General features: G+C 44.0%; 1 protein-coding gene across 4 annotated transcripts in view; it reads left to right on the forward strand.

The window, feature by feature from the left end:
- The first annotated feature begins 20,376 nt into the window (after nucleotides 1–20,376).
- Nucleotides 20,377–24,632, forward strand: part of LOC103541765 (putative adhesion G protein-coupled receptor E4P) — a 40,345-nt gene continuing 36,089 nt past the window's right edge. For 2 of the 4 annotated variants that reach the window (XM_070622776.1, XM_070622778.1), the window contains exon 1: nucleotides 20,701–20,756. The gene's annotated coding sequence lies outside the window, so the exon portion shown is untranslated. Of the gene's footprint in view, nucleotides 20,757–24,632 lie in introns of all 4 variants that reach the window. The other 2 variants (XM_070622777.1, XM_070622779.1) reach the window with 2 other exon arrangements.

Genomic DNA, 24,632 nt, shown 5'->3' on the forward strand with positions numbered 1-24,632 from the left:
AATTTTTAGAAACATCTTCCTTTATAGGAATGAAACGCAAGGTGTGTATATGAATAGACCCAAACACTTTTTAGTTTCTCTGTAATAAGAAGCCAACAGTAGATAAACTTAGACATGTTTAGCAGTAATGTTTCAGTGTCCCATCCTATCCAAAAATGACCCAGGTATTCAACAGCTTTTGTCATTTAGCTTAACTTAGTAAAAACTCTAAAGTTTGTTTCCAAAAAGATTTTGGAAGCTGTTTTTTAAAGTACATATACCATAAAATATAACTATCATACTTAAAAACTCTTACCCGGTTTTAAAAATTATGTATTAATTACTCTTGAAAACTTCACGTGACATTAGAGCAGTAACCATCATCTTAAGTTGTTTTTTTAAAATTAAGATTATGATAGATTACAACCTTGTGAGATTTCAGTTGTACACTACTGTTAGTCATGTTATGGGTACACCACTTCACCCTTTGTGCCCTCCCCCAACCCCCCCCCCCTTTTCCCTGGTAACCACCGATCAATTCTCCTTGTCTATATGTTAACTTCCACCTATGAGTGGAGTCATATAGAGTTCATCTTTCTCTGTCTGGCTTATTTCACTTAACATAATACCCTCAAGGTCCATCCATGTTGATGCGAATGGGACGATTTTGTCCTTTTTTATGGCTGAGTAGTATTCCATTGTGTATATACACCATATCTTCTTCATCCAATCATCAGTTACTGGGCACTTAGGTTGGTTCCACATCTTGGCTATTGTAAATAATGCTGCAATGAACATAGGGGTGCATGGGACTCTTAGAATTGCTGATTTCAGGTTCTTAGGATAGATACCCAGTAGTGGGATGGCTGGGTCATAAGGTATTTCTATTTTCAACTTTTTGAGGAATCTCCACAACTGTTTTCCATAGTGGCTGCACCAGTTTGCATTCCCACCAACAGTGTATGAGGGTTCCTTTTTCTCCACAACCTCTCCAACATTTGTCACTCTTGGTTTTGGATATTTTTGCCAATCTAACGGGTGTAAGGTGATATCTTAGTGTAGTTTTGATTTGCATTTCCCTAATGATTAGTGATGGTGAGCATCTTTTCATGTGTCTATTGGCCATCTTTATATCTTCTTTGGAGAAATGTCTGTTCATGTCCTCTGTCCATTTTTTGATTGGGTTCTTCGTTTTTTTGTTGTTTAGCTGTGTGAGTTCTTTATATATTATGGAGATTAACCCTTTGTCGCATAAGTAGCTGTAAATATTTTTTCCCAATTAGTGGGCTGTTTTTTTCTTTCAATCCTGTTTTCCCTTGCCTTGAAGAAGCTCTTTAGTCTGATTAAGTCCCATTTGTTTATTCTTTCTATTGTTTCCCTCATCTGAGGAGTTATGGTGTCTGAAAAGATTCTTTTGAAACTGATGTCAAAGAGTGTACTGTCGATATTCTCTTCTAGAAGACTTATTGTTTCAGGCCTAATCTTTAGGTCTTTGGTCCATTTTTAGTTTATTTTTGTGAATGGTGAAAAAGAATGGTCAATTTTCAATCTTTTGCATGTGGCTGTCCAGTTTTCCCGGCACCATTTGTTGAAGAGACTTTCTTTCCTCCATTGTAGGCCCTCAGCTCCTTTGTCGAAGATTAGCTGTCCATAGATGTGTGGTTTTATTTCTGGGGTTTCAATTCTGTTCCATTGATCTGTGGACCTGTTTTTGTACCAGTACCATGCTGTTTTGATCACTGTAGCTTTGTAGTATGTTTTGAAATCAGGGATTGCGATGCCTCCGGCTTTGTTTTTCTTACTCAGGATTGCTTTAGCAATTTGCGGTCTTTTGTTGCCCCATATGAATTTTAGGATTCTTTGTTCAATTTCTGTAAAGAATGTCATTGGGATTCTGATTGGGATAGCGTTGAATCTGTAGATTGCTTTAGGTAGTATGGACACTTTAACTATGTTTATTCTTCCAATCCATGTGCATGGAATGCCTTTCCATCTCTTTATGTCGTCATCAATTTCTTTCAAGAAGGTCTTGTAGTTTTCATTGTATAAATCTTTCACTTCCTTGGTTAAATTTATCCCAAGGTATTTTATTCTTTTCGTTGCGATTGTGAATGGGATTGAGTTCTTCAGTTCTTTTTCTGTTAGTTTATTGTTAGTGTATAGAAATGCTACTGATTTATGTATGTTGATTTTATACCCTGCAACTTTGCTGTAGTTGTTGATTGCTTCTAATAGTTTTCCTATGGATTCTTTGGGGTTTTCTATATGTAAGATCATGTCGTCTGCAAACAGCAAGAGTTTTACTTCTTCGTTGCCTATTTGGATTCCTTTTATTTCTTTTTCCTGCCAAATTGCTCTGGCCAACACCTCCAGGACTATGTTGAATAGGAGTGGTGAAAGTGGGCACCCTTGTCTTGTTCCTGTTCTCAGAGGGATGACTTTCAGTTTTTGTCCATTGAATATGATGTTGGCTGTGGGTTTGTCATATATGGCCTTTATTATGTTGAGGTACTTTCCTTCTATACCCATTTTATTGAGGGTTTTTATCATATATGGATGTTGGATCTTGTTGAATGCTTTCTCTGCATCTATTGAGATGATCATGTGGTTTTTGTTTCTCAATTTGTTAATGTAATGTATCACGTTGATTGACTTGCAGATGTTGAACCATCCCTGTGTCCCTGGTATAAATCCCACTTGATCATGGTGTATAATCTTTTTGATGTATTGCTGTATTCGGTTTGCCAGAATTTTGTTGAGGATTTTTGCATCTATGTTCATCAGTGATATCGACCTGTAGTTTTCCTTCTTTGTGTTGTCTTTGTCAGGTTTCGGGATCAGAGTGATGTTGGCTTCATAGAATGTGTTAGGGAGTACTCCATCTTCCTCAATTTTCTGGAATAGTTTGAGAAGGATAGGTATTAAATCTTCTTTGAATGTTTGGTAGAATTCTCCAGAAAAGCCATCTGGTCCTGGACTCTTATTTTGGGGGAAGTTTTTGATTACTGTTTCTATTTCTTTACTTGTGATTGGTCTATTCAGATTCTCTATTTCTTCCTGATTCAGTTTGGGGAGGTTGTAAGAGTCTAGGAATTTGTCCATTTCTTCTAGGTTGTTCAATTTGTTGGCATATAGTTTTTCATAGTATTCTCTTATGATCCCTTGTATTTCTTTGGTATCCGTTGTGATTTCTCCTCTCTTATTCCTAATTTTATTTATTTGAGATTTCTCTCTTCTTTTCTTAGTGAGTCTGGCTAAGGGTTTGTCGATTTTGTTAATTTTTTCAAAGAACCAACTCTTTGTTTCATTGATCCTTACTAATGTCTTTTTTGTTTCAATATCGTTTATTTCTGCTCTAATTTTTATTATTTCTCTCCTTCTACCGACTGTGGGCTTTGTTTGTTCTTTTTCTAATTCGGTTAGGTGTCATTTGAGGTTGCTTATGTGAGATTTTTCTTGTTTATTGAGGTGAGCCTGTATTGCAATGAATTTCCCTCTTAGGACTGCCTTTGCTGTGTCCCAAATGAGTTGGTATGGCGTGTTTTGATTTTCATTTGTCTCCAGATAATATTTGATTTCTTCTTTAATTTCTTCAATAATCCATTGTTTGTTCAGTAGCGTGTTGTTTACTCTCCACATTTTTGCACCTTTCCCAGCTTTATTCTTGTAGTTGATTTCTAGTTTCATAGCATTATGATCAGAAAAGACGCTTGATATTATTTCAACTATCTTGAACTTATTGATGCTTGCTTTGTTTCCCAAGATATGGTCTATCCTTGAGAATGTTCCATGCGCACTTGAGAAGAATGTGTAACCTGCTGTTTTTGGATGAAGTGTTCTATATATATCTATCAAGTCCATCTGGTCTAATTTTTCATTTAATTCTGTAATTTCCTTGTTGATTTTCTGTCTGAATGATCTATCCATTGGTGTTAATGGGGTGTTGAGGTCCCCTACTATTATTGTATTGTTGTTGATGTCTCCTTTTAGTTCTGTTAAGAGTTGCTTTACAAATTTTGGTGCTCCTGTGTTGGGTGTGTATATATTTATAAGTGTTATGTCTTCTTGGTGGAGAGTCCCTTTTATCATTATATACTGTCCCTCTTTGTCTTTCTTTATCTGTCTTGCTTTGAAGTCTACTTTGCCTGATATTAGTATAGCGACACCTGCTTTCTTCTGTTCATTGTTAGCTTGGAGTATTGTCTTCCATCCCTTCACTCTGAGTCTGTGTTTGTCTTTGGGGCTGAGGTGTGTTTCCTGGAGGCAGCATATTGTTGGGTCTTGTTCTTTGATCCATTCTTCCACTCTGCGTCTTTTGATTGGAGAGTTCAATCCATTTACATTTAGAGTGATTATTGAAATGTGGGGGCCTACCGCTGCCATTTTATCTCTTGTTTTCTGGTTCTCTTGCATTTCCTTTGTTTCTCGTCCCATGGTTTTTGGATTACTAATTCAGGTATGTAAATTTCTGTATTGGGTGTCTTCTTATTTTTAATTTATGTCTTTATTCTTGTTATTTGTTTAGTGGTTACCATATGGTTAGTATAGAACATCTCGTAGATGAGATAGTCCATTTTCTGATAGCCTCTTATTTCCTTAAAGTAAAACCTTGTATCCCTTTTCTCTTCCCCTTCTAGGTTGTTATTGTCAGATTTTTTTCCCCCTTCTTTCTTGTGTTGTGAGTTTGTGGTTAAAATGACAGGGTTATATTTATTCTTGGTGTTTCCCTTCCTTTTATCATTAATGTTTTATTTAACTTTTGCTAACCTGTTCTGATGAAGAGCTGCTACTCTCTGTTGTTGTCCTTCTACTTATCTCCTTTGCTCTTGGTTTTGTAGCCCCTTTCCTTTTTTTGGTTTTTCAGGTATGAGGGTTTTCCTGAGCATTTCTTGAAGGGGAGGTTTTGTGGTAATTAACTCCCTTAGTTTTTGTTTATCTGGGAAAGTTTTTATTTCTCTATCATATTTAAAGGATATTTTCACTGGGTAGAGTATTCTTGGCTGCAGGTTTTTGTCCTTCAGATTTTTTAATATATCATTCCACTCTCTTCTAGCCTGTAAAGTTTCTGCTGAGAAATCTGCTGATAGCCTGATGGGGGTTCCTTTGCAGGTTATTTTCTTCCGCCTGGCTGCCCTTAGTATTTTCTCCTTGTCGTTGACTTTTGCTAGCTTCGCTACTATATGCCTTGGGGTTGGTCTTCTTGCACTGATAAAGTTTGGAGATCTATTGGCTTCTGTCACCTGAAGATCCATCTCTCTCACCAGATTTGGGAAATTCTCAGCCATTATTTCTTTGAACAGGCCTTCTGCCCCCTTCTCCTTCTCTTCTCCCTCTGGTAAACCTATAATCCTTACGTTGCATCTCCTAATTGAGTCAGATAATTCTGGGAGAGTTTCTTCATTTCTTTTTGGTCTTAGTTCTCTCTCCTCCTCTGCCTGCAGCATTTCTATATTCCTATCCTCCAAATTGCTAATTCTTTCCTCCATATTATCGGCCCTACTGTTTAGTGCATCTAGATTTTTCTTAATCTCCTCTATTGTGTTCTTCATTTCCAGTATTTCTGTTCGGTTCTTCTTTATAGTATCAAACTCTTTTGTGACATAGCTCCTGAACTCGTTGAGTTGTCTATCTGAATTCTCTTTTAACTCATTGAGTTTTTTGATGATGGCTTTTTTGAAGTCATCGTCATTTAGGTTATATATTTCATTGTCTTTGGGGATGTTTTCTGGGTATTTGTCATTTTCCTTCTGTTCTGGAGATTTAATATATTTTTTCATATTGCTTGATGGTGTAGATTTGTGCCTCCGCATAGAGGTAGAGTTTAGTTACTGCTTCCACTTGTTTCTACTGGTGTGGTGGGGGAACAGCTGTTTATACTGCACTGACCAGGAACCCTATCAGCTGTTGCTGACTGGACCTGGCCCCTCCTCGTAGTCACATGGTCCTGTGGGGTCCCTCTTTAGCTGTGGGGGCAGTCACAAGGGGGCTTCATGCTGCTGGTGCCTCCTGTTGCAGACCACCTAGATGTGCTCCCTCCTTAGGGTCTGCAGCGGTGTTATGGGCTTTCCCAGCGGCCAGGGGAAGGATCACCTATATTTGCAGCTCTGTCACTGTCAGCACCCACAAACTCTCACTTGTCCACTATGGGTCACAGCAGAGCTATGGGCATCTTCTGCAGTCTGTGGTTGGCTCACCTAGCTATGCTACCTTTGTCCCAGGGTCTTCCAGCCTTGTGGTTGCCAGGAGGGGCTCTCTACTAGTGCTGTGCAGAGGCTATTGCTGAGGCTGCTGTGAGACTGTAGAGTTTCCCCCTGGGCCACGGAGCCGGGCCACTGGAACTCCACCCAGCCCCAGTCCTCTCCCCCAGGATCTCGGGGAGCCCCTTGCCCTGTCTGGGGGACAGCCGGAGACCATGAGTTCAGTGGTGGCTGGCCAGCTGGTGTCCTGCCTGGGATTCTCTTTGGGACCCTCCCAGCATTCTGAATTCTGGGCGGAACCTCTCCACTAATGGTGAGTAGAGGTTTTCCCTGCTGCCAGAACAGGACCGCAGAGTTTCCCCCTGGGCTGCAGAGCTGGCTGCTGGAACTCCACCCAGCCCCAGTCCTCTCCCAGGAGATCTCTGGCAGCCCCGTGCCCCAACCGGGCGACAGTCGCAGTCCGTGAGACCGGCGGCAGCAGCTGGTGGGCTGCTGCCCCGTTCGGGATTCTCTTCGGGAGCCACCCGGAGTTGTGGATGCTGGGAGGGGCCTCTCCGCTAATGGCAAGTAGAGGCTTTGCCTACTGCCAAAACAGGACCCTGGAGTTTCCCCTGGGCCATTAAGTTGTTTTAAGTAGATATACCATAACACATAATTATTGTTAAAAAGTTTCTCCAAAAACCTTTATCCTTTTACATCTATTTAGTTTACCTGTTCTCAACAATTTATATTTAGATTGTCTGTAAAAACCTGATGAGACATTAAACAAAATCAGCTATTATTTTAAGTTATTACTTTTGCTGACAAATTTCGTGACAGAGATGACACGAGCTCATTTGACCAGTAAACCCAGGCTGCATGTCTGCATCATACCCAATGCTGATAACTCTGAGGATGTGTCTATTTTAAACCAAACTAGCAAACTTAAACAGGCTTTTATTTACCAAAGATCATTTTATATCATGTTAAATCACTTTGTCTTTTAGAAGTTTCTGCATGTTAATCAAAGACTGTATTCCATCATGAGAGATTCTGAATCCTGTCTTTTAAGGGTGACCCCTAAGGTGGACTCATCTGAAACAGAGGTTCCCCAGAATGGCCATTACAATTCCAAATGGTCTCAAAGGTTTACTTATTTTCACTTGTTTAATTTTAGATCAGGAATTTCGGGGGACTGGAAGTGGCGAATCTCAGTGAGAGAAGCAGCAGCTTTTGGCTTTGGCCACTGGCAAGTTTAATTGTTCAATTATTTTTCTCTTAAAGAGGTATTAAGGTATTTCTGATTTTGTTTAGAAGCCCCAAAAGATTAAAACAGGCTTCCCATTGTTGTAGATGCCTTTTTCCAATTACATAACATCAGTTTGGGTAAACTGAAATTGCCCCATTTAGATATACCAATTTTACAAAACTTTACCTTAATTTTACCAACTCTTATACTTTTAATTATAACTTAGATTAGAATTCCATTAGTAAGTTTTGGTATTACAATATCGTGTAGGGAAAGCATTTCCAGCTAGACGTAACATTTATCCCCAAGGAAAACATTCAGGCAAAGTTGACATAACCTCTTCATATAATATCAGCTTAAACACTTTAATTTTTATAGTCTTATTAACCTGAGCAGCCTAACTGTTGCTCCAAACAGTTGTGGTCAGGTTTCTCACCGTGATTTCTGCCTCCTGACCTTTGAAATTTTTTTAAACTGGGTTGAATAGAACAGATTTGTCTGATGTCTTTTAATGATGGGGGGCCAAAACGGGGGACCCCTTTAGCCCTTTTAACCTTAAGTAGTGTTTTATTAAAACCTTTGTTTTAACTTTATTTGTGTCTGTTCTGTTTATCCCATTTTCGTTTTTAATAATTCGTTCAGGATTTCCATCCTGTTGGGCTGAGTCCTGTGACTTTTCTCTTTTTGCTTTCCCTTGATTAACTTAATGTTTTCATTAGCATCTGTAAAACCACAAGAAGAAGCTGAGACCCCAAGTTTGATTAAGTTTTTAAGACTAGTCATTGTATTTTCCTTTTAATTTGGCTTTTTCATAGGTACCAGTAAAACAGCTGTTTGGACGAGAGCTCTCTAAAAACTCTTCAACCCAAGGATTCATTGTTTGGCCATGTTCTCTCCAGAATTTAAAGAATATTATGGCCATGCCGTGTTACAAAAGAAAATCATCGGTTTTTAGACATTGGCTTATGACTATAATTAGACCATCTACTCAGAATTAACCCCAATGGTCTCTACTTGGGTATAGACAGCGTGTTTCCCATTCCAATACACAGAGACAGCCAGACACCAGTGAACCGGTTCTCAGACTGAGGGTAGAAAGTCCCTACAACTATAGGAATGTGTGCCCAGATGGCCCCTTTGTGGACAGAAAGGACCCCAGATGGCCCCTCCGTGAATGGAAGTGATCCCAGAGGAGGGAAAGGAAGTTCACAGGTGTCCCTGAGGCAACTTCTCCTACTTCAGAGTCCACTGACTCCCCAAAATGAAGGACAAACAAACAAACAATCTAGGACCTGTTTCCTTGCCATAAGAAAATGTGCCTAGGGTCAGCAGTGCCGGGCCAGACAGAAAGTAGTGGGGACAGTCACTGGGGCAAATCACCTAGGCAGCTGCTAGACTGATTCCAGGGAAATTTTAGTCAGCCCACGGCCATGGAGCCATGGGCAAGAGCCCCCTGGCTGGCTCACCAAGACTACTACAACCATAGGTTATTTACCCTCCACACAAGAGGGGCCAAGTAAAAACTGGAACATGAGGCTTATGGCAAGGGAAGGGTTTTTATTCCAGGTGACGTCAGCCAGGAGATGTAAGTGAGCCTTCAAATTTGTCTCGTTTCATCCTGCCCCCCAAAAGCGGGGAGGCTAGGGGTTTTAAAGGTTTGTGAGGAATGTGGCTGCTTGTAGAGAGGTGGGGGTGTCAGTGGCCTTGCTGGTCGGAGCTTTTCCACCAGCCTGCATTCAGCCTTGGGACACTGCAGGGAGGAGGAGGAGATGATAAGGAATCCAGGTAGGTGACCTTGGCTGTTTGTGTCCATGGCGGATGGTGGATTCTGGAGCCAGGGAGCGGGGAGTAAGCAGGGAAAGAATGTTTTGTTTTTAACCCCACATATGCTGGGTTTAATGTAGGGGAACTGATATCAGGGCCGGCATCATACGTAGGGGCACACATTTTTCATTTATGCCTCAGGCTCTGTTATGACCCGGCATAGCACCGTCAGATCTTGAATTTGATATTTTGCTTACCATGGATGTTTCTTGCGTTGATTTTGGTATTTTAAAAAGTTATGTAGTATTTATCTTGATTACTTGGCTTTTTTTTTTTTTTTGAGGAAGATTAGCCCTGAGCTAACATCTGCTGACAATCCTCCTCTTTTTGCTGAGGAAGACTGGCCCTGAGCTAACATCCGTGCCCATCTTCCTCCACTTTATATGTGGGACTCCTGCCGCAGCATGGCTTGATAAGTGGTGCATAGGTCTGCCCCTGGGATTTGAACCCACAAACCCCAGGCCACTGAAGCGGAGCACACAAACTTAACCACTACACCACTGGGCCAGCCCCAATTACTTAGCTTGTTTGACGCACCCTTAAATTTTGTGCCTAACATGAGTGCTTCCCTTCCCTCATCCCACTGCTGGACTTGGTCATGATCTTTTGGGGGAAGATTTATAGCTGGTTTTTCAGGAAATGGGACAAGACCCTTGGCACCCCTTGCTTAAAAACACTTGGTTATTAATACTCTATGAACCACCCCTGTCTACACGGAAAGGGAAAACCGTAACATGACAGCGCCAGATGTCTCATGCCTACGTAGAAAATTGGCCTCAGGTTGACCTAGAACAAGTACACCCATGTTATTTTAAAATCTTTATTTAATTATCACACTGTGAACATCTTTTCAACTCATCAAACCTCTTCGAACTTCAATTTTCCCCCCAGTGATTGCACGGTAATCCGTGGTGTACATGTGTCAAAATGCATTTAGCATGAGTTTGCATCATTTCCAGCTTTTTGGTACTATAGGCAATACCGTAATGAATAACTTTGAGCTAAATTTTAAACAGTCTGCAGTTAAGTTCTTTTAAGATTAGTGGTAGGCTACCAGTGGGAGGGAATTTATATGTCTTCCTTAACATCTGTTTGAAGAAAGACATTTACAACTGCACAAAATCTATCAAACTTTCCCCAACTCTCAAAAAGTAAGCCATTAGAAATAGAGTAATTTGAAGCTTACTTAAGGTCTTCTCATATAACAGTTTCCATCATCAGTTCTAAGTTATCTGGTTGCCTCCCCGCCTTAACGTTTCCGTTCCATTGTGCCTAAGGTTATCAATCTTTTATTTGTAATACGCCACATTTTGGATTATAATCAGATGTTCACGTGTTTTTGTCCCCCACTATCCTATGAGTTCCTTGTCACTTATCTCTGCCTGCTCATGACCCAACAGAAGCTTAAGTTCACAGATTGGATCAACAACGTTTGTTGAATGAATGCATCAAGGAAAGAGTGCATCAATCCACTGCACAGGAACAGAACACTGTTCTGATATCCTGCTGCCTGAAGGACAGCTCTTGGTTTTACAGATAATGTCATGTTCTTGCAGAGTCACCTGAACACCCTTTTGTTTAAGTTTCTAATAACAATATCTCTGTTAATTCCATTATGAACACTACTATTTCTAAAATGGCAATAGGCAACTTAGGTCAGTTTCCCTAAAAGCAGAGACCGACATGGGGATTTTGGCACCCATGATTTATTGAGGAAGGACTCTGAGAAGAGAGAAAGTGAGGGAAGCAGGATGGAATGCAAGAAGGAGCTGAGCAAGGCCATGGTCTCAGTTGAAACCTACTTTAATCCTGATCCCAGTGTGAGCCCTGGAGCTTGGATGGTGCCTCAGCATCGGTCCCACTTTGAGGCAAGAGGACCAGGCGTTTTTTTTTTATCCCCTGTAAGTCAATTATTGTCTGTGTGCTGCCCCCAGGATGGTAGAAAGATGTATAGCAGTTCCTGCTCAGCTGAGGTCAACTTTCTGGAGAAGGCAAGAACTGGCTCAAAAAGGGGATTAGGGAAAGCCACCAATGATGGTGACTCCTTTACCCCCATCCTTGTGACCACCACATATGAAAAACAAAGTTGTATTAATCCCTTAGATACTTGGTTGAAGCTCATTGTAATGAGATTTTTGAACTGCATTAAAAAATTTTGTTTCAAGTGATGCGGCAGACTTCTTAGGCATTCCAGTAAAACCTATCTCTTACTAAAAGATCTTAAAGATCATCTACTGTTACCGTTTGGCTTTACTGAGCTTAGAATGCAAGGATTTTTATATTTCCAAATATGCCTTTAATAAAGTATGTTCACCTTTAAAAAAATATGAAAAATGTCAGAAGGAGACATTTCTAATGCTTATCTTGGGAGGGTGCATGCCTTCTCTTTTGAAATTATACACTGTACATCACCCAATCCTACTTGGCATTTTCCACTCTCCCCTGGAATATTAAATCACTTTATAATCAATATTCAGTCTTTTTTATGTCCCACTTCTGTGACCTTACTTCATGAACAATTCCCAACTTTGATAAAATTATCCACTTTACATGTAATTTGAAACTCTCAAGTGGCATCTTCCTGTGCTACAGACATGGGCTGGCCCTATTTACCTATCTAGCTTTTTGACCATGGAATCTCAGATTGTCTCCCTTCCTCTTCTCTATTTCTCAGATAAATCTCTCATCAGGAGTTTGTGGGTGTTGCTGAAGTAGCATCTTTCTACTCTGACCTCCTTGTCAAAGTCCCTCATGTGCCTTCCCCAAGTATCTGCCCAGCCCAGCAGAACGATTTTCACCCATGGCCAGGTCAAGTCCAGTCCACAGAATGCTGAGATTCACCCTGAGCTGTGCTGAAAGATGCAGATTCTCTCCCCACTTGGGGCTGCCATTGTCTCCTGGGCGCCAAAGCAGGTGCCTTTGGGCATAGAGTCACTTCTGACTCATAAGCACCACGGCACCACCTCTAAGTCTATCGTTTCACTTAAGGGGCCTCCAAGTAGCCACTTAAGTTTGCTGGACACATGAATGTTCTCTACCCTTCTGTCCTCTCTCATTTTTCCTTCCAGTGGAATCTTCTTAAAACCTGCATGCATATCGACTCATGAAGGTAAGTGTTTTGGAGGCATTATAAGAGTGTATCCCAATTGTTATCCCAATAGTTAGCATCTAACTTCTACCTCTGGTCCAGCCCAAACACCCTGTGACAGATAGATGAGAAAACCCAGGAGGCTTGGAGATGTTCGGGAATTTTTGCAATGTCATTTATTCATCCCATGAATATTTATGAAGTATCTGCTCTCTGGAAACTGGGGCTATGATACTAAACAAGATGTACATTGTCTTTCCTTTCATGGAACTTACATTCTAATGGTGGGGGGAAGCCCAATAAACAAGTCAATGAATATCTAAGTGGTCTGGATGTCTTCTGTTGACCCCCCCAAATCCATCCAGTTGTCTGCCCGGAATGTGACATCTTTAGAGTGTAATAATGGACTTTCTTGACCTCTGGTTTCCAGTTGGTTTTGGCCAATGGGAAACACCAACAGGATATCAGGAAAAGAGAAGAGAGTGAGGTCAGAGGCTCTGTTCTCTTAGCTTCCCTGTGGGTCACCATTGGCTGTCTCTCCCTTGAATGAAGACCGCAGTTCCATGATCTGGTACGCCAAGTCTTATCAATTATGATTTCTTACTCCTTGTCCATTCTGATATTTTCTCAATAGCGTTACATGTAGTTCCTAAACATCTTCAGCCTACCCTGTGATTTTATTTCCACATAAAATAAAAAGGAAATTTAGAAAGCTTCAGTTAAGACACTTTGGGAATTAATATCCATATTTTTTGCATAAATTACAACACATCCTGCTCTTCCCACCAGCGTTTTGCATGTTTTAATAACTACGTGATCACCACAGAGATAAAACGAAAATCCAATGCTGTCTGTATTTTATGTAGATTAACGTTCAGCAAAATCCATGAGTAACAGATATGACTTTGCCAAAACCCAAACAGATCAACCAGGTTCCCTGTTTAAACCTGTATAGGACCAGAAATTTATTGATTATTTTTTAATAAGATGAAAGTCACATAACACAAAATTCACCATTTTAGCCATTTTATTTATTTTTCTTATTTTTATTTTCTTATATTTTTCTTTTGAGAAAGATTAGCCCTGAGCTAACATCTGCCACCAATCTTCCTCTTTTTGCTGAGGAAGACTGGCCCTGAGCTAACATCCATGCCCATCTTCCTCTATTTTATATGTGGGACGCCTGCCACAGCATGGCTGGACAAGCGGTGCATAGGTCCGCACCCAGCATCCGAACCAGCAAATCCCAGGCTGCCGAAGCAGAATGTGCAAACTTAACCACTGTGCAACCGGGCCAGCCCCTTAGCCTTTTTAAAGTGTACGATTCAGTGGCTTTTAGGACAGTCAAAATGTTGTGCAACCATCACCCTGTGGGGCCACTTTTTAAACCCTCCCAGACACCAAGTACACTTGGCATGAGAGGTTTATTTGAAACAAAAGTGACAGTATATTCTAAGGGCAAGATTCAGTTGATTTCCATTTGTACGAGCAGCTAACTAGACCCATTTCAGCATCAAGTCTAGGCTGCCATTCTGATAGGGCCGAACTACTGGGCTCTGCTTGACTTCTTGTGTCCTGTTCTTGCTGGGTGGAACAACTTCACCGTATTTCCAGCTAGTCCTCTTACGAAATACCTTGAAGAAGCTTCAAGGCGTGGGAAGTTTTCTAAGAAACAACTGTGTTTAAATGATTGGCAAAAGAGGAAGTAGCATTTGTGTTTCGTGTGTCAAGCTTTTATGTTGGTAAAGAGAGATGTTTCCTTCTTTTCTTGAAACGTGGCTTCCTCTTCCATGACAGTGAGAAAAGTCTGGCTTTGGGTTAGAACAGGGAGAGCCAGTATAGTGCCAGGGTGTGTATCAGTTGGCGACTTGGAGAGAAGCACCTGGTCTGGTCATATGGATTAAATGAAGAGGGTTTAGTGAAAAATACTGGTTATATACATGTAAGCAGGTAAAAGGGATTCTGAACCCAATTCCAATGTGTATGGAGGGTTTCCCTGCACATTCAAGAAATTTTCTGACACCATCTGGGTATCCTACAATTCAACTCAGTTGTGACACTGTCTACCTGGAGATAGCATAGTTTAAGGGCTCTGTCCCACCAGCCTGCCACCCCTCCTGCTTCAGAACCCGGTCAAAAGCCTAGGTTGTCACGTGTGCTTCTGTCTGAATGGCTATAGATCGGCGATTCCCATGACCCCCTCCTCGGGTTCTATTAATTCACTAGGGTGGCTCGTGGAACTCAGAGAAACGTTTTACTTACTAGATTTCTGGTTTATTATGAAAGGATATAACTCAGGAACAGCCAGATGGAAGAGATGCGTAGGGAAAGGTATGGAAAAGGGCGTGGAGCTTCCATGCTCTCTCCGCGTATGCCATTATCCCCGAATTTTCACAAGGTCACCAACCCAGAAGTTCTCTGAACCCATCCTTTTGCATTTTTCTAGAGGCTTCATTACATAGGCATTGATTGATTGAATTGATTAAATCATTGGCCATTGGTGACTGAACTTAATCTCCAGCCCATCTCCCCTCCCTGGAGATTAGGGAGAGGGACTGAAAATTCCAACCCTCTGATCACTAGCCTGGCTCCACCGGCAACCAGACTCCCTTAAGTACTCTCCCAAGGTCATCTCATTAACATAAACCCAGTTGTGCTGGAAAGGGGCTTGTCATGAATAACAAGACACCCATTTCACCTTTATGGCTCAGGAACTGAGGACAAGAGACCAAATATAACAAAAGATGCTCCCATTGGTCTTATTGCTCTGGAAATTCCAAGGGTTTTAGGAGCTTTTGTGCCAGAAATAGGATGAAGACCAAATATATATTTCTCACTATAAATCACAATATCACAGCAGGGCGAAGAGAAACCAACAAAAGATGGTGGGACCCCCTGGAAGCAGCAATAGGAAGGAACTCTTATCAACCCTTGGGTTGAAGGGGAAACGGGATGGAATAGTTACAGGAACCTGGAAAGGGGCTTCGCCTGACAAAAGAATCAACCACTGCCCAAATGTTCAGTCCCTTGGGGAAAGGGGGAGCTTCCCATCTCTCTCTCCTCTATCCTTCTTCTCAGACTTTCACGGCTACCGTTTTGAATCTCAGTTGGAAGACAGGGCACAAGATGGGGCTGATAATGCAGTGCGTACAGGACAACCTCGCAGTGCACAGAGCAGGGTAGAGAAGGATGGAGGGCAGATTCTTTCACCGTAGCCCAAAGTGAATTGTTACAAACGTTGAATTTTGAGAGGCAGCCACACCCTATTGAATTGTTCCTAAACCTGCCTGGGCATTTGCTCCCTTGGATTGTGAAACATACTGGAATTCTCCTGTGGTGACAGCCTACTGCTCCATCAAGGAAAGGTAAGACATCTGAGGTCGGGATTAAAGAAGGTCATCAACAGATTCTTCTGTCTGAAGGCTTCTGATTTTGCTATTTCTCAGTTTGTTCTTTGGCTCATGGGCCGCTCTACTGTCTGTCTGTGTTCCCCTTTGGGACTTTGCATTCAAACTCTGCAAGAGAGAAACAAGCTGGATGGATTGGCCAGTCAACATCCAATATGGAGAACAAGTTGAAGGTAGACTTCTCTGCTTGGACCACCTCATAGGACGTTGGTGCCGTATGGACCAGTCCATGGGCCAATCAGTGGTGGTTGGGAGGTGAAGCCACATGCTACCAAACCTGGCAACATGTGTGTAAAGAACTCCTTCCAGTCCACCTTGTGAAGTGCATTAGTTAAACGGGCTCCCAGTCCAGATGCTTGGCAAAGGGCCCCCTCTGGGACCTCAGTGGGAGCCCAGGAGTCCTCGCTATTCCTGCCAGGACCTGGCTCCTGGCTGTCAGGTGACGGGCGGCCATTCCAGGCAGAGGGATGGAGAATGCCTGGACCACACTCAGCTGGCCCGGGTCCCCTCATCTACTGGAACCCAGCAGAACCCAGGCAGGACCACGCAGGGGCCAAAAAGCTCCAGACAGGGTGACAGCCTTGGCCTGCCACTGGTCCCCAGGGAGCTCCACCCCAGGGGGTGCCCAGTGTGGCTTGGGGGTTCCTTTCCTGCTCACCTCCATCGGTCCTCAAGGGGTGCTTCCCCCTATTTGGGCGTCCTGAGACCCAGGCAGAACAGTGTGTCTCTGCTCCTTTCCCTGTGAAGAAGATTCACCTCTGGGCACCTTCCAAGGTGCCTGCCTGCTTGCCCAGGGAAGGAAGCCGTGAGGATGTCCCCTGAGTCTGGAACGTGCCTTAGGCCTGGGACCTCAAGCCAGACATGGAGGAGATGTTCTTGTGCTCCCCCTACGGACTGAATCGGGTTTGACCCTGAGGGTGGTGAGCCCAGGTGCCTGGTGTCAGGACCAGGTGGAGGTCCTGTACCGAGGCTCATGGGGCATCGTGTGCGATGACAACTGGGACACCAACGATGCCAACGTGGTGTGCAGCCAGCTGGGCTGTGGCTGGGCCATGTCAGCCCCAGGAAGTGCTCGCTTTGGTCAGGGCTCGGGGCCGATTGTCCTGGACAACGTGAGCTACTCAGGCCAGGAGTCCTACCTGTGGAGCTGCGCCCACAACGGCTGGAACAGCCACAACTGTGGTCACCACGAGGATGCTGGTGTCATCTGCTCAGGTGGGCCTCCAATCCCAGGACCCCGTTCTGGCGGGATCTTTGCTGAGAAGAGACACGCTTCCCACTCCAGGGTCCCTCCCCACCCCAGCCTCTCCCAGAGATCCTGTGCTGCCCGAGGTTTCCTGGGGGCAGCTGGCCCCTAAAGTGTGACCTCCAGGGAAAGCGTGGGCTCAGCTCCCCTCCCCTCTTTGGCCAACGGCGAGTCACCACAACTGCTTGGGAGCAATGACTGCACCACCAGTGAGTTCAAGAGAGCTCCACCGCTGTGTGGGCAGACCAAGCAAGCCTCTGACTTTTCGGCAGGGTTGACCCCTCGGTCCACACCCGCTTTTCTCTGGGGCTTCCTTCTGGGGGCACACAGCTTTGGCTGTTGGGGGCAGTTGGGAAATGGAGCACCTTCACCCCTTGATGGGTGCATTCCTTTGGGTCTTGCCAGAAGCCGACTCGGAGGACAGGATTCCAGGCTCGACTGTGACTTGGGAAGGGCACGGAGAGCAGTGGAGAAGTGGGGTGGGGCATAGGGCACGGCAGGTGGCTGCTGCACGGAATGCTCGCGAGCCAGCGAGGATGCTGGGGCTGGAGCTTGACGCCCAGGAGAGACTCGGGGGCGCCTCGATCAGTCTCCGAATTGTTGTCCCTGGGCTGTGGACAAGAGGTCTTCCTCCACGGCTGCTGGGACTCCCCCTTGCTGTTCACACGGGGAGTCAATGGTGCGGCTGGGGCGGCCTGTCGCGGGCATGGTGAGGGGCTTTCCTCTTCTGCGATCTGGGAAGGATCCCTCAGGCACAGCCAGGCAGGCCCTGGCGGTGGGACCAAGGGTGGAGCTCCTGGAGGCCTGAGAGCTGCACGGCGGTGGCTGGCAGTGCCCACGCAGGGGACATGTGAGAAGCTGCAGCTTGGTGTGTCCCCACTGAGCCTCTTCAAGCTTGGAGTCCAGGGTGGGCCCCCATGCACTTTGGGTCTGACTTCCCTTCTCTTTCTCACAGCTGCTCAGCCCCAGACCACAGCCCTGAGTAAGCACCCAGCGGCTTCGTCAAGATGTCCCTTTTCTCCCTGGCCACCCGTCCCTTTTCTCCTCACTCTGGGTGAACCACTGCTCTTGGCAGAACCTACGGGTCACGTGGCTTTTCCCCCTCTGTCACCCAGATGCCCTGCACGTGCTTCCTAACTCGTCACGGGATTCCCAAGACTTTCGTCTTCCCTTCAGGCAATCTGAGCTTTCCTCCCACACGTTGATAGCATCCCAAGCAGCTCAGGGAACCGGCTGGGAGTTCCGGGGCCTTTTCCCCATTGCAGTCCAGGCTAAGGGGACTTTTGAGGGAGGAGGGACCTTGATCACCTCTGACCTTCTGTCGATGGGCTGTCAGAGCAGGCTGGATTCCCTCCAACCCTCGCTCCTTGCAGCACACTCAGATCCAGCAGGGTCCCACCCACATCCCTAGGGCAGGGATGGTACCCAGGGGACGGGAAGGGGCTGAGTCATCATGGGGCTCCAGGTACTGGGATCCCCGATCGGCTCCAGGTCCACCCTCTGCAGCCCCTGAGTTTTCTGTGCAAGCTGCTGAGTCTGGGCATGCCCTCGGTGTGCCAGCGAGTCCATGGTGCAGAGGGCGGCGGCAGCAAAGAACCTCCCACGGAAAAGGGGACATGCTGGGCTTAGAGAGGTGGCGGAAGCAGGCTGATCTGCAGCAGGACCTTGGTCCCAAGGGAGGTCTCTGAGCGGGAGGCTGGTGTAGCACACATGGGTAGCAAGTGGTGGGATCCACAGGTGGGACTGTTGTCATAAGGCCAACCAAAGGTTTTGTCTAGTCATTCTGTCTGTGACTTCTAACTCTGCCTTCTCTCTGTTGCACTTCCAGCCCCCTGGCCCAATGCTACCCGAGATGTGGCATCACCAACAGGTCAATCTTTCCATCCACATGCCCTGGGGCCCCCTCTCTGCTTTGGGGTCCATTTTGGGTGGGAGAGTGATGACAGGAGGCTCAGGGTGTGCCCTTGCTTCTCCTTGACCCTGTGGGTGGGGCGGGGCACAGAGGCTGACTCATTTTTCATCTCTTTATGGCAGTAGCTGAAATAAATTTAACTATCCCGGGTAAGTCCCTGTCGCCCAACCCAGTAAAAGTCCCCTCTGGAATTCAGGAAGTAGGAGGAGAGGAAAGCCTCCTCCTGGAGAATGAGTTCTCCTCGAGGACCTGTAATTGGTTATGGTGACCAGCTGAGTGCCCAGAACCATCGCTCTCACTGAGCTCAGCCTTAGAGAGCCCCTGTGGCCTCCCACCACCGCCTGCTGCCAGCGCTGGTCCTCGCAGAGAGGCTGTGGGGGAAGGGGTTTCAGGCCTCTGCTCATTTCAGATGAAAATTACTGTAGAACGGCTAGACATTTCTTCTGGTCTAGCTTGGCTGGTCTCTGATGGAAACTTTGATGCATTTTTGATTAGATGCTGGGTCAGCTGATGGCTAGATGATCCTGCATGGCTTCACTCCTACATCTTGTGGTTGGCAGATTGGCAACCAGAGTGAGGGATGATTGAGTAGCGAGCTTTGGTTCTCTTCGACATGGCCTCTCATCCTCCAGCAGGCTAGCTTGGTCTCATTCACACAGCGATCTTAGGGTTCCAAGTGCAGGAAGAGAAGGCAAGCCCCAGTGAGCAAGCACCGTTCAAATCTCTGCTTGCATCCTGTGAGCTGTTGTTTCATTGGGCAAAGCCAGCCACATGGCCAAATTTCAAGTCAGCATGGGAGGACTACATGTGAAAATGGGAATTCTTGCATTTATTGGTGAAAGTAATCTGTCACATGCAGAATTAGGCTATGAGCACAGGAAATGCTCAGAATTTCCGGGACTTCTCTTGGATTCAGGCATTTCAATTTAATATCCGTCCAGTTTTCACTTTAGCTCTGCTGACAATTACAGGCCTGAACCCTCTGTCATTTGTCATTCAAAAGAAACATTTTGAGTATCACATGGAGCAAATATTTTGAGTCTTCCTCGGAGAGGCTGACTGCCAGCCCGCCTAGACAGCCATACCTAGGTGATTATTTGCACATTTTATTGCATTGGCTCTAATTAATTTATAAAAATAAACATGAAACCAAAAAGCGAGATGCTATTGTTAGGGATAATAAGGCCATGTTTCATAAATCTAATAAAATCAAGACAAGGAGTAAATCACTAAGTGTGTATTTTGACTTGTCAAACTAGGGGGCATTTGCCATATTTATGCTGGATCTTACAAAGATTCTACTAATATGAACAAGAAGAAAATTTCAAGACGCCATGCTAATGGGCATGCTACCAGTCAAGTAGATGAGTGTTATGTTGGATGACCTTATCTCAAAGACCAGGAATATGGTATATCATCTTCCCAAGGCGGTAAACTGAGAAGTGATACTATGATAGAGAACTGGGTAATACACTGACTGTCTTCCACATTGCAGCCTTCAACTCTCTAGGAAGTTCACCATATTAAAGGAATCTCCTCAAAGTTGGATCCATTTTCTTGGTGTAGATGGAAGTTGGCACCATTCTCCATTATGGATTTTCCCCATTGGACACCATCACCATTTTCAAGTTCATTTTCTGAGTCACTTTAATATGGTCCACCCTGGCAATGTACTATTTCAATTACTTGAATGAAAAGAGAACTAATGGACCCTGCATTATGCAGATTCCCCAACCAACACCACTGACCTTCTCCGCCACCCACAAGACTCCTTGAGGAAGTCCAGCTCAAGATAAGAAGCGACATACTTCCTTTTTTTGTTAGCTCTGAAAAGCTGCCAGCCTGGATGCAAAGCAAGAACTTTTCATCTTGTGGGTAAGTAAGAAGTGGTTTAGTGTTTTTCCATAGAAAATAGAAACTGTTTCACTTGTGATCTTGGGTCTAGAAAAATGTTCTGGCTCTGGAAAAACTTTCAAGGAGACCTTGTTACAGGTTCTCTTGCTTTATTTCTTGAAAGTTATTGTAGGGACGTCTGTCTCACCTTCATTGCCCACTTCTTCTTGGGCAAGGACTGTGTGTATTGTGTGGTGGTGTGGAACATGCTGAAACGCTCTAGCGTACTCAAAAGAGACGGTGAATTGTGCATGAAAGGCTTAAGATGAGTTAAAATAAGAAACTTTGAAGAAACAGAGTCTGAAGCAAATGTGATGTGTGACCAATTTGTCATTGAAAGTGAAGAAAATAAGATGTAAAAGGATGACTTCGTTTACTGAGGTCACAGAGTGAATTAGCGAATGGACAAACTTTTTCACATGCCGCACGCCTCACTTCCAAAATAAGCACGTCAGCACAGTTCAACGCCAGGCTCACCGTGAAAGAACTGAGTATTTTATTCATGGTCAAAGTATCCACAGGTCGGTGTTTTTTCAAGCAGCTGCTTATGACCCACTTGTGGGGGGATGGGTCACGGAACCAACTTTGTAGGTAACAACCAGCATTTTAAAAGAAATGAAAAGGACTATAATCATAAAATGTCAGATGCTGCATGTAGTGCATATTGATTTGTGAAACTCGGCTCCGCCCCCCCCCCCTTAGCTCTTGGATGAAAAATGTATTTCTTACAGTGGGTCCTGGCCAAAAATCACTCCAAATCAGCCCTGCTAGACTCATGAAATCACCAGACACGGAAAGACAAATATTGTGTGATCTTGCTTATATGTGGAAGTTAACAGTAGTCAAACACGTAGGAGCAGAGAGTAGAATGGTGCTCGCCAGGAGCTGGGGAGAGCGGAAAAATGGGAGGTGGTGGTCACAGATGTTAAAAAACAAAATTCAACTGAGCAAATTTAAAGATCAAATTGGCTTTATTTGATGATTCACGAACCGGGAAGAATCCCGTCTAGCAAATAGAAAGGCGCTCCACAGAGCTAGAGAACAAGAAAGGTCTTAAAAGGCAGAGAGGGGTGAGACAGGGAAGTCATAAATGAAAAAAAAAACGGGGATGATTTTGAGCAAGGTCACCTTCTTTTGGAGGATAAAGGGTGCTTATGAGGAGGATTATCTCACTAGTGTTGACCAGGAAATCCCAGACTGACCAGTTCAGATTACATTCCTGGGGAAGGTTGAAACTGCAATTAGATGAGGTATTGAGTCTCAATTTGGTGATGCGGACTTAGCACAAGTGACTCCATTTTGGGTCTGTAGTGTCTTTTTTAACCATTTTCCCGTTTTGATCAGACTCTCAGCTTAACTGAGAGATATGATCAAAATTTAAGGCATTAGTGCCACTCTCAGCTACTGCTCGCAGCTTTGGGGGATCTTTGTTTTTAAAAAAATTTTTTTAGGAAGATTAGCCCTGAGCTAACATCTGCTGCCAATCCTCCTCTTTTTGCTGAAGGAGACTGGCCCTAAGCTCACATCTGTGCCCATCTTCCTCTGCTTTATATGTGGGATGCCTACCACACCATGGCTTGCCAAGCGGTGCCATGTCCACACCCAGAATCCAAACCAGCGAACCCTGGGCCGCCAAAACGGAATGTGTGCACTTAACCGCTGTGCCACTGGGCCGGCCCCTCTATTTACTTCTAACCAGGGAAGTAAAGTTCTTCCAAAGGAAGTGAATCCTGAATCCAGAATGCCTCCTAGTAATTCCCATTTGAATCTGTGGCTCAGGACTGGAAAGGTGGTGACTGTGGAGGCCACTAAAATTTTAAGGGTCTGTAGACCACGCAGATGGTTTTAGTCTGGGTATTCTCGCCTGTGTCTCTTTCTTTGCATAGAGCCTGGGTGCAAAGTTCCCTAAGTTTAAGGTTGTTAACCAGAGATGGGGAAACAGACCAGGGGGTCTCTAGCATCGTGACCAGATAAGAGTTTTTTGATGGCCAATGAAGCAGTCTGAAAGGTTTCTCCCCTTAGCAATGGCCTGGGAGATACAGATGACGGTGTTATCTTTCCAGGCCAATGCCGGAGTAAATAAAGAAAAAGAAGAAGAAAGGGTTTCATGTTTGGTTAAAGTATGAAGTTCTGGTCTGGCATCTTGGGAGGGAGCAACTCTACCCTGATGTCGGCTACTTCTCTTCCTCGTCAGTTTCATTAAGAGGTCTTCAGTGTTTGCACAGGACTAGATGTCAGGTGGAGACTTTTGCATCTGCGAGAAGTGTACCCAAGGCTCAGGTCCCTGGAGTTTGACTGCCATCTGGGTAGGGAGGGAGGGGTCGATATAGTCCCTTCCAAGGAGATTCAAGAGCAGTCTTTTTGCTGAAGGGTAGGAGAAAATTGGAAATGTTAGGTTGGAGAGTCACAGCCAGATATTTTAGAAAACTAGAAGAATTCAGGATCCAATCCTGCTTATAGGTATATAATGAAACCTCAAAGAGAATTAAAGCATTAGAATCCTCTATAGACAGATGTGCAAACATAATTTTTCTCTCTCTGATTACCCCCGGTTTTTTTTTTTTTTTTCCTAAGATTTTATTTTTTCCTTTTTCTCCCCAAAGCCCCCCGGTACATAGTTGTGTATTCTTCGTTGTGGGTTCCTCTAGTTGTGGCATGTGGGACGCTGCCTCAGCGTGGTCTGACGAGCAGTGCCATGTCCGCGCCCAGGATTTGAACCGACGAAACACTGGGCTGCCTGCAGTGGAGCGCGCGAACTTAACCACTCGGCCACGGGACCAGCCCCACCCCCGGTTTTTTAAATCAAAGATAATCACAGTAAAACGAATTGCTTTGCATTAAACTTGGCCTGATTATTTTCATAAGTGCAGCAAGAATAGTGATTGACCATATAAGCTCTTCTTAAGATTGCTTTGCTGGAACTTTGTAAGCAAGGTATCAGGCCAATTTTTCCAAGGGGTTTTATGGGCTCCATAAAGTCAACCTGAGTTTCTTAAATCTGTCTGGTCATATCCAAATGTATGTACGTCTCTCTGACATATGGCATTCTAGTCAAAGCCTTGGTAATACAACCAATATTTTCAATTTCCTTCTGTTACAAGGAGAACAGTTTCTTATTGAACTTATGCAAATAACTAACTATATTGCCATAAAAAGAATACTCAAGAATTTCTGGATTGTGGAAGGATCAAGTAAGGAGAAAAAGTAAATGTTTCATCTTTATTTACAAGGGTGCACTTTACCAAATTGCTTGTATTCACAGATAGCTTAAGAGAAAAAGTCTCCTTAAATCTGGAAAAACAAAATATCAAGGAACTAGTAATGTCTCAAAGAAAAAGTCATAAAAGTTATAGCCATCCTCCTCAATTTAGTCAGTCCCATGTTGTTAATTGTTGTTCTGTTTTAATCCAGTTTTCCTCTAGTTCCGGAAATTCTTACCCAGTTCAGTTTTATGATTTTAAAGTTATTAAAAATCTGAACTTGTCAAAAGTCCTTCCACGAATCTCCTTGAAGATGAAGTGCTTTGTGGGGACACTTTTGCAAAGCATCAGAGTAAAACAGCAACTGTCTGAGGAAGGACTTAAAGATGCTCATTGTTAAAGACCTGGTGAGAGGTCACGCTAACGGAATGGACAGGAAAATTTGGTCATTTCCGTAACGTGCAACATAAGGACTCGATATGTAACATTAACATGTAACATCAACATGTAACATTAAGATGACTGGAATTATGACTGATAACATTATACCAGGACATGCCAGAGTTTACGAATTTCATGTAATTTCTGGAACGCTTCTAACACATATCTACACAAACACACCATAAAGAAGGGCCTAGTATTACTTATTTGACAATGC

This window comes from Equus przewalskii, chromosome 6 (assembly GCF_037783145.1).
Source record: "Equus przewalskii isolate Varuska chromosome 6, EquPr2, whole genome shotgun sequence".
Classification (NCBI taxonomy): Eukaryota; Metazoa; Chordata; class Mammalia; order Perissodactyla; family Equidae; genus Equus; species Equus przewalskii.